This window comes from Vicia villosa, linkage group LG5, assembly GCF_029867415.1.
Source record: "Vicia villosa cultivar HV-30 ecotype Madison, WI linkage group LG5, Vvil1.0, whole genome shotgun sequence".
Classification (NCBI taxonomy): Eukaryota; Viridiplantae; Streptophyta; class Magnoliopsida; order Fabales; family Fabaceae; genus Vicia; species Vicia villosa.
In genome coordinates, this window is record NC_081184.1 from 9,411,943 (window position 1) to 9,423,065 (window position 11,123).

An 11,123-nucleotide genomic window follows, 5' to 3' on the forward strand; every position below is an offset into this window, starting at 1 on the left:
CAGACATTTTAAAAATGCCAGGAAAATGGCATGATTTTCATGAAAAATTCGGTATAAATCAAAATTTTCAATATAAATTTGTAAATTTAATTAGGGGTGTTCGCGGGTTGGGTTGGATCTAATTTGATTAAATTCAATACCCGATTCAATCAATAGTGTTTGATTTGGATCGAGTGTTCAACCCATACTTCTAAGACTAAACCCGAACCAAACCAACCCACTCATCAATGGGTTGAGTTGGATTGGGTTCGTGGGTCACCCACTAAATATAATTTTTAAATTCTAAATAAAATATCAATTTAATTGACACATTTATTTTACAAAAACATTAAATTAATCATAAAATTTTGTATTTAATTTGAATAAAATTTATCATTTAATACCTAAAAATTCCTTTACGATTCAGATCAAGTCAAAAAAATATACAAATGATGTAAAGTATAATTTAAAAAGCAAGATATATCTCTCTTCGAATAAACAAATTTGATCTCTCAAATTTGATTTAGACTTTAGACTTGTACAATTAATAAAAACTATAATTATATTAAAAAAATGTGTGAATCGTAAGATTTATGCTAGGTAATTTATAAATAGAATAAAATAAAAATAAAGTGACATGTCAATGGGTTGCGTTCACAGGCTTGTTTAAAATTTCAAATTCGTTACCCGAACCAAATACTAATGAGTTTGAATGAGTTGATTTGGATTAGATCCGTACATAATTGAATTGGATAAGAATAAAAGTTGGATTGAGTTGGATGAGTGGATTCGCGGATTTCCCTGTACTCATTAACACCCCCATAAATTTAATGAACAAAACGCTTGTAAATATTTGATAGACACTTAAAAAAACCTATGATAAATTAAAGCTTATCCCAAAACTTCGAAAAAGTTAACAATTTTTAGATGCGAGAGTCTTATAGTAAAAGTCTTATTGTGGAGTGCCAATTATAAAGATCTCAACAAAACAAGCCTAATTAATTTTTTGATGCAAGAGTATTATAGTAAAAAATTTTACACCATCATTAAATCATGAACATTCAATTGTATTATTTTAAAAGAAGTTAAAATACAAGTCAAATCTTTTATACTTATCAATGGTTATGATTCACTGACAGTGTAAAAGATCTTTGCACTGTCAGTGTATTTCAATTAAATTCTATAAATATTATATACATATAAATTTTTATGCAGTTTTTAAAAATGATGGTAGTTGAAATCGTCACCGTTTATCTTATATAAATAGTATTACTCCAACCAACTCAATTTTTGAGTGTTAACATATTGAAGTCACAGAGAATTTTCTTTGGTGAAGCAAGCCTGGCTTGGGCAGTTGGACATTGTTCTAACAATTTTTCTTTTATTTCTCTTGTAGTTTGCTTTATTCATCAATTCTAATTACAAATTCTTCACTGTTTTATTCATTGATCCTATCAATATACTACAATACTATAAATTATATGCATTTGGGTATGATATAATTTAAATAAACTATCCAACATCATGTAAATTTATAGCTATTTGATTATTTTTGTTTTTTTTTTACCCTTTTATTGTTTTTTATTAGAGTTTGACCTAACTCATTCTTACAAAACCGGTTGGTAAGGTGAGGAGTGTCCCTCTATATATACTCTTTCAATGCTCTATCTCCAACCAATGTGAGACTTTAGAATCTTCCTAATACACCCCTCACGCCCAACACTTTTTTTTTGAGCTTGATGCGTGGATATTAACGGTGGGCGACCCACAGTCCGATCGATAGGCTCTGATACCTTATTAGAGTTTGACCTAACTCATTCTTACAAAACCGGTTGGTAAGTTGAGAAGTGTCCTTCCAGTGGCGGAACCAGGACCCTGAGTCAGGGGTGCAGACTTTTTAACGCAATATATATATATATATAAAAGTTTAGTATGATAATTTTTTGGGTCATGTTAACCAGTGTCCCGGACACTCTTTATGGTTTTCAAATAAATAAAATATTGTCTAAATGAATCATTTGAATTTTCAATTCATTAAATACAAATATTTTCAATACAACATACATTTTATTAGTCAATTATATCTATTTTTAATCCAATAAATACAAATATTAATAATAAAATATATCTTTTTAAACTCTTAACCCGTGTTCATAAGACACTCGTTAGCATTGCTCTAATTTTCTTACTAAACATATTATTAAATTGAATGCATGTTTGATATCTCAATAAATATAACATAACTGTAGTGTTTAATTCTAACATACTCATGTTGATATCAACTAATTTTTTATTTATTTATTAAATAACTAATCTTTTTAGTATTAATGCATAAGTTTTTTTTCATGATTTTATGCTTAAAGTTTAAGTGTTGGCCAAAATTATATTAATTCGATATAAGAAATTAGAGGATAAAAAATTTGAATTTTAAATAAAATAGAGTTAAGGTGCTACTATATAATAAAATATTATTTACTAATACTACACTTGAACAAAAATCCTTAACATACTCTGATTGAGTATTGTATAAATAACTACAGAAACAAAGTGTTTAATCATACGGTTTGAGTATTTGAGTATTTTCAATCTTAGTAATACTAATAATAATTGCAATACAGTTTTTTTATAGGTTTTACAGGTTAGATTCTTATCTCTATTAGGCAATAAATAAGAGTTAGGGAATCATATATAAGTAGGAAGTACTACTCTAGACTTATAGTCCTATTAATAAAAACAAAGACTAGTCCTGTCAGTAAAAGCAGAGATATATCAAATTACTTATTAAAATAAAAAAGCATAGGATGTACGTTCACAAACTTTTGAGTTAGAGGTGCAAAACTAAAATATCCAGGGGTTCAACATAAAATAAAGCACCATTATTGGATGTATTATGGAAAAACCAGAGGCTGCAGTTGAACCCCCTCACTGATAGCTGGCTCCGCCCCTGTGTCCTTCTATATATACTCGCTGTATTTCCAACTAATGTGAGACTTTAGGATCTTCCTAATATTTTTTTTTTAAATTTTAGTCAATTATTAGGAATGCTTATTTTAAAATTTATTTAGAATCAAAGCAACCTCGTTTAACAGAGCCCAATTACAAATTGATAGGTTTAATATGAGAATTTTACATTCCATCCTACATATTAAATCTAGCACCCTCTAAAAATTTTGTTAATCTGAAAAATGTTCATGATACTATTTACTTCTAAAAAAATTATATTTGTTAAATTTTTCTTTTACTATTGATGCATTGTGGAAATCAAAATTTTCGGTAAGTAAAACAAAATTTCTGGTATGAACAATGCATATGTGATTTGCATTGTAGCATGATTTGACAAGAAATGTCAATTTACAGATAAGTTAATTTTTGAGGTGTCTCGACATTACAAATAATCTAATAAGCCTTTCAAGATTAAACATGGTGCGCTTCATTTATAGTATACAATTTTATTTTTACTTTTGGACAAGTCATGTCTTCTTTCATTTCTTCTGATTAACTCTTGTAATAATTTTATGTCTATGTAAATGTGTAATTCTAAAAAATTTGTCCAAATATGAATATTAGAATGGTTTTAGCCGTCACAACTCTCAAAAATCAAATCTATCCAAATAGTATTATCCATATGAAGCATATTGTAGCGGTTTCAACTGTCATTTTTTCAATAACTTTGTAGAGACAAGGTAAATTGTGGGGGTTTTCTATTTTATTTTGACAGAAAAAACATCATTCATTAGATGAAATTGAGAGAATACAAGCAAAGTGAATGAATTTGTATTAAAACACTTCTCTCCACATTTTAACAACAACACAAAAAACTAAGCCAACAAATATCGGGACATTCATAAGTATAGAAAAGTTGGAAACCAATAGGAAATTATTGATCCCATTCTTTAAACCAAACAACCAAATAAAATTTTTCCACAAAATTGTGGGGTTTCAACATATAAGGTTATGGTTTTCAAAAATAGATAATAGTGGTTGAAACCATTGTGGGATCAGTAATTTTTCCATAAAATTTTTTACGTAGTTTTTTATAAGGTTATGGTTTTTCAACAAATTGTGGGGTTTCCACCAAATAAAATTTTCACTACTACAAAACATATCTATCACCATGGTGATAAATGCCAATTTGTAGTTATTTTTGTGTATAGTTTTGCGGCACTTATCTTCTTTTTTTCCTCAATTTAGACGAGTTTTAGTATATATTATATGAATACGTATACTTTGTGTTTAATCGAGTCTATGATTCATTTATGTATCGACTAATAATTTTTCATTCATTTTGTAGGTATTTGAGCATGTATGGAGCATTGAGTAATAAAGCTTCAAGGATGCAATTTTGGATCAATAAAAGAAGAAGTAATTGAAGAAATAAAAAGTTGCAGACTGGTGTGAGTCGCCCGACGGAGCAATCGGCTCGCCAGGCGAGCGTGAAAAATAAATGGTCAAGTTTCTGCCTTGGCTCGCCGGGCGGAAGAATAAGGAGTCGTCGGGCGAAGCTTCCATTTTCCGGGTGAAGGAAGATATTTTTGCCCATTTTTTGATGTGGTGCAGGCTGCGTGGCCAGAATAAAGCCGTTCGCGGGGCGTAGCAATTGGCTCGCGGGCGAACGCGTCGGGATAGAATTTTGTATATATTTCATTTTCATTTCATTTGTTAGGGTTATGGTTTTAGGAGAGGGTTTTTGTTCTCTCAACTCCATCAACCTCATTTTTCTTTAGGATTAGTTTAGATAACAATATTAGGGTCTTGCATCTTGCAGATTCGGGGTGGATTTCTCTTCAATCGGCGCTGACAAACTAGGATAAGTTTGGTTTATCTCTTTTCTCTCTATGTATTTCTCTTTTGTTGGGTTTTGTATATATTTACTTTGGACTCATGTATATTTGTTGCCCATGGCGTTATATAAAGCTTGCTTTACAAATCTTTGTTGATTGTTGTCTTGATTTTTGCTCTGTGCTAAAGATTTGGATTGTTGTAGAGATAGACTTCTTGAATACTTATTTAGGATGATTATCGGTTAGTTTCTGGATTTTAGAGATAGGTTTAGAGCTAACAATTTTTATGGGTGTCGAAGCTTAATGCTTCTGTATTGATTGTGTCGGTTGAGAGATCGTCGATACAATTGATATGGATGTTTATTGTGTTGTTGAGGTGTGCTGAGAGATCGTCGCCGAGATGATATATTAGTTCTCTATACTCTGGGTTAGAAATGACTTAGGGTGTGAGCGATGCCAGATGACATTGACGAGTATTGTAGGTTGAGTGTAACTGGTCGATAAGTTTATGTTTGTGAGAGCTAGATTATATACCATACTTGATAAGTCTCTTCTTTCCGAAGAATGAATTCTTTTGTGTTGATATTTATTTTTCCGTATTTATGTTTTAACTATTCAATCCAAACTCATAATTATGGAAACTGTTGAACGGCAGTTCAATGCACTTGTCCCCGTGGAGACGATGAAAATGTGCTACTTTCCACCACAGACTAGTGACCGGGGTAAAAAATTGTATAACGCGCTACATTTCACCACAGTTGGAACTTTCAACCATGGTTAAACGTAAGTCAACCACTTTTTACCACAATTGGAAATTCAAACCGTGGTTAAAAGTTAGCCAGCCCAATTTTTCATCTTTTCCACATGCTTTTCGTGACTACATTAAGAACTCCATCACAATGTAGAATATTAAATATTTCAAACTTAATAAAAACAAGAACAAGAACAACACCAAGAAAAATAGCAACAAAAACAAGATCATGAACAAAGAACAAATACGACAACAACAATACCAATAATAAAAAACAAAATCAATAGAATCATTAAAAATTAAATATCAAAGCAACAAACAAAATCAATATAATCGTTAAATATTAAATTTCAACAACAACAAGAAAAGACTAAATTAATAGAATCGTTAAACATTAAAGCTCAACAACAAAAACAACAACAACAAAAACAAAAACAAAATCAATAAAATTTTTGATCATTAAATCTTAACAACAACAACATTAAACATTTTATCTGACACAACGACAACAACTAACATTGCTAAGTTGAATTCATGTTTTTCCTGTCTCATTCAAGTTGGAGAAGAGATGATGGAGTTCTGAAATTCGTTAATCAAAGAAGTAATGTTTTTGAGTTTCATTTATGGAAGAAATAATGTTTTCGAGTTTGATCTGCAATTTATAGTATTGTTTCTATTATTTCAATACTTCATATCTATTTATTTATTTCTTCTAACATAAACTATTTTCAAATCAAATCATTTTTATACACTGCTTTTTAAAATTCTAATATCACAATTCACATTCTCTTGCGTTTGGAGTCCCTTGATCAACAAGTGGAATAAGAGTCTAACTCTTGTTATAAGACTAATTGTATCGGGTAGGAATAACTTCAAACGATTCACTAAACATCCCTCATCCTTCATAGGAGAAAGATATGCGTTATGGAAAGAAAAGAGAAGAATCTTTATAAAGGGAATGAAATAAGATATCAGGACTTTTAAAAAAAATAGTCTTTTTGTTCTCACAAATCTAGTTGATGGTGTTATGAAAAATAAATATAAATATATTTAGATCAAATAGGATAAGGAAAAAATGCGTCACAATTTGAAAGTAAAAACCATTAACACTACTGCTCTAGGTATTGATGAGTTTTTCATGTTTTTCACTGTGAAACTACAAAAGAAACGCAAGATACCATTCAAGTTATCCATAAAGGTAATACCGAGGTAAAAAAAGGCTAGGATGAACACATTGATCCTCGAGTACAAGCTTTTCAAAATGAAACTTGAAGAAAACATCCAGGATACAGAAAAAAGTTTTATTCATATTTTGAATCATATGAGAACCATGAGTGAAGTTTTTCAAAATGAGAATTTGGATTTATAAGTTCTTGGGTGCTTAAACTGCAATTGTAAACTTAAAGTCAATGTGATTTGTGAAGACTTGTCTTATATTGATATGACAACGTTGTTTGAAAAATTGCAGGAATATGAAATGAAACTAAAAAGGTTAGCTGTGAATGAAGAAGGTGACAGAAATAAGAAAAGTCTAGCATTAAAAATTATAGAGACCAAATACATGGAGTAATAAGATAAAGACTCTAAAAGTGGAAGTGATGAAGACATGAATTTTATGTTTCAAAAATTCAAGGAATTCCTAAGGCATGAAAAACAAAATCTAAAATTTTAAAATCAAATTAAAGAAAGATCAACCATTATTCCAACTTGCTTTTAGTTTAGAAAGAAAGATCACATAAATCTAGAATGTTCACAAAATCAAAGGAAATTTAGAAGATACAAAAAGACCACAAAAACATTAAGAAAGAACTTACATTACATGTTACAACAACAATATGTACTCCTCCGTAGATGAATGTGAAAAAAAGTAAGAAACCTACCTATGTCCCATGACAAACTAAAAATAAAATATGGTAAGTTATCTAATCTCTAAATTTATTTATAATGATTTATTTACATATGTAAAAACGTTAGATAAAGATTATTAAAAACATTGTTTCTACCTTTAAGACTATTATATCTTCTCTAGAAAAAGAAAATAAAAACCACTTGGAAGAAATATAAAGTCTTGCAGAAAAATAAAGAATTTTAATTCAAAACCCTCATTCACCTTTTTTGGCAACATATGTTATGATAATAGGACCTCTAAATGTAATATGCTTAATGGTTTATAATTAAAATGGTTGTTGTAATAGGTTGCCGCTTTCGAGTAGTAAACTAGGCCGTAGGAATCACAAAGCTTCTTCCAAGAATTTATGGAACCATCGGGAAGAGTCTTAAACCACGTCATGATGGCCACTTTGAGAGTCAACACAAATAGTTTTAATTTCACAACTCCATGAATGTCGTGGTAATAAAGCATGGTATCCACGTACTCAATGTGCTTGTCAGGATCTCTCGTGCCATTATAGCTATCTAACTTAAGAGGTATCTCGAGGGACTTTGATATCGCTCTTGAGGAATTGTGTGATTTTAATCAATGTGGATAACATGCATGTACTTTGACGTCACTCTTGTCCTCTCTTTAGGACTGGCGTGATGGTGATTGGTGAGGATAAAGAACCTCTGGTGGAGTTTAACTACTGCCTCTTCTTCCATAAATATATGGGCGAGTCTGATATTCTCGATATTGGATACAATATAGTGATTCAGGAGCTTCTAAATTTGGAGAGACGGTGTCGATGAGGATTGGTTCTGGTGTGACTCTCTAGTTAGTTCTCAAAGCTGCTTCACGTATAGAATGGTTTATATAAGGATCATATTGCAAATTTTCTTCAATTCGGAGGAGTCTTTCTGCCAAGAAGTGCAAGTTTTGTTGCTGCACCAGTGTCATACCCCAAAATTTGCCCGTATTATTTTAAACTTGGTTTTTTACAAAGACTTTTGTTTCGAATAAATAAGTTGACACAACTATTAAGAAGGTAAGGCTTGCAGGTGAGAGGTCTCAGGTTTGAATCCCCGTTACTAACTTTTTTTTTATCTATCTATCTATTTATTTACTTTAAGTTTTATTTTCATCTTTTCAAAAATCACAAAAATGTCTTTTATTATTTAAATTGTATTTTTTTGTTTTTTTATTATTTTTAAAAAATATTATTTTTATTTAAATGTTGATTTCATGTCTTTTTAGTTAAAAAAAAATTTGAAAATACAAAAAATATTTAGTTGATTTTATTCCATTTTTATTTTAGGATAATTTCTACTAAATTGATCAAAATAGTTATAGTTTGGAAATCAAATCAAATTTGATTTCAAATCTCAATTATAGTTGATTAATTTGTGACTTTATTCCTTTCTTATTTTAACCTAATTTGATTCTATAAATATTAACTTTTTCTTCCACGTACAAAGGGACTAACCCTTATAAATCCTAAGCCTCTTCCTCATGGAGAAAACCTTTGACGGAGAAACCAAACCTCTCTCTCTGACGAACAATTTCCAACCCTATTCTCACCTACACACGAACAACTAACAATTTTGCCACCAAAGCATAAAATTATGGATTGTTATCGACAGCAAAGCAACAGATCGAGATCGAGGCGAAAAGCAAAGAAGAAGAACACGAAATCGCAAGCCATCTGATTGCAGACAATATACACCAGATCAGAAACAACAAAATTAACATAAAATTCATATAAACTTCGAAATTCATTAAATTGATAATCACAACAGTTTTTTTGTTTTTGCAGTAACTACAATAAAAATCAAAGACCGAAGAAGGCCGTGAATGGAAGAAGATCGAATCATCACCTCTTCGACGTCGACCTTAAATGGATCTGAAGCGTTCATCATCACAAGCAACTTCAACAGCAACTTTACGATTCGAACCGGATTCAACAAACAGCAACAATCGAACCACATACAGATCCAACGAATTCACTAACACAACAATTATATTTCAGTTTTGTTTGCACAGAAAAATAATAAGGAGAACCGAGGAACACGTTCGACGCCGCAAGACTCTCGAGCAGCCACCGCGAGGAATCCCGACACTCCCCGAGGCGAGAGTTCCTGCTCCAGCCGTGACTCCATCTACGGAGTCACCCCGCCACCGTATGGATTCCAATCGTTGAATGTGAGAAAGATGTGGATTTGCTTTTTATTGCAGTCTTTGAAAGAAAGAGAAGGGATCGGTTAAAGAAAAAAGAACGTATGACTGAGTATTCACTTTTGTTGTGTTAAATGTTATTGCATTTTGTTTATTCATTCTATGTTACCGGCCACGTGTCATCCTTATATTGGTAGCCTAAGTTTGAAAAGTCAAAATAAAATGATTTTCCCATTTAATCAAAACAGGGGCGGCGGTACTTTGCTGTATTTTTTTCATATTCTTCTTCTAATTAAACTAATATTTACTCTTTAGTTAAGTCTATTAATTTTACTTAAGTTTTTTTCGAAAATGACGTTAGATTATGTTATCAGGTAATTTTATTAGGCTATCCTCATTTAGTTTTTAGTTAGTTACTTAACTTTGGTCTTTGGCAATTCATGTTCAATCAACAAAATAAAATAAATATAAAAAGAAAAAGCAAGTCAATTTCCTTTTGTTTTATTTAGTTCATCAAAATACTAACCAAAAAAACTTTGTTTTAATTTCACCTTTTTAGTAAAATTTAAAATTTTGATTAATAATTGTTTCATTATCGTGTATCCGTGTCTAACATTTTCTTGTTTTTGCGAGGTACTGCCATCGTGAGCATTGGACATTGGACTGTTTTGCAGACATTCATAGCTTGTGCACGCATGGATTAATCCAACGCTTCAGACCTGCAGTTCTATGGTGAACCTTCAAGATTCGATCACACCCGATTCTAGCTGGCATCCAGGTCACAACAAGTTTTCTTAATAAACCTTAGGGGTTTAGTCTCTTAAGTTATCTCAAGATCCTCCGACTGCCAACCATATCAGATCAAATTCAAAGCTAAGTGTCTAGTTATTTATTTTAATTTCTTTTATCCTTTTATTTTTGATTAGGGTTAGTTATGTTTGCCTCTGAACCGATAATGCACTCACCCTACTATTGCTTCTTATTTTTCCCACCTTTCAGGGTTTGCCAAATGCCAAAGCTTCGAATAGTCGGTAACCCTAAACCCTGATCTTAATTATTACTTGTGTTAGACCTATAGCATTATTATTCCGCTGGTTTTGATTTCCCTTCCTCCGCTGGTTTCATTTTCCCTTTCCCCATTATTATTATTTTAATTGTTAATATTAATTGCTGTGGTTAGTAATTCTAGGGAGTGCAAGCCTGTAATCAACTTAGAATAGTTAATTATAAGATAAATAACTGAATTTAATCACGTGATTGTTGCACCCACACACACTTTTGGGGTAACCTCTCTGTTGCCTGTTGCCTGTTGCATGTTGCCTTGTGATTTTCTGCAGAATAGCCAGTCCCTCGAATACGAGGATACCTCAGCCATGTTGCCTCGATTAAAGGTCATGGTCCCTAATGATGCTGCCTTCGATACACTAACATGACCTTGACCCTCGGAAGTTGCCTACGGAAAAGGCTGAGGTATCTTCTAGTTGCCTACATAAGGCTATTCTGATCCTTCCCCTTAGACTACCTGCCTCTCCATGGCATGGGTCAGTCTTTGAGCGAATGATAA

General features: G+C 31.5%; 1 long non-coding RNA gene across 1 annotated transcript; it reads right to left on the reverse strand.

Moving 5' to 3' along the window:
• Window positions 1-8,773: 8,773 nt before the first annotated feature.
• On the reverse strand, window positions 8,774-9,713 carry LOC131601307 (uncharacterized). Its single transcript, XR_009283610.1, has 2 exons — window positions 9,262-9,713; window positions 8,774-9,089 (listed from the first exon to the last, which is right to left on the reverse strand). It is a non-coding gene; the product is annotated as an uncharacterized LOC131601307 (long non-coding RNA).
• Window positions 9,714-11,123: the final 1,410 nt, after the last annotated feature.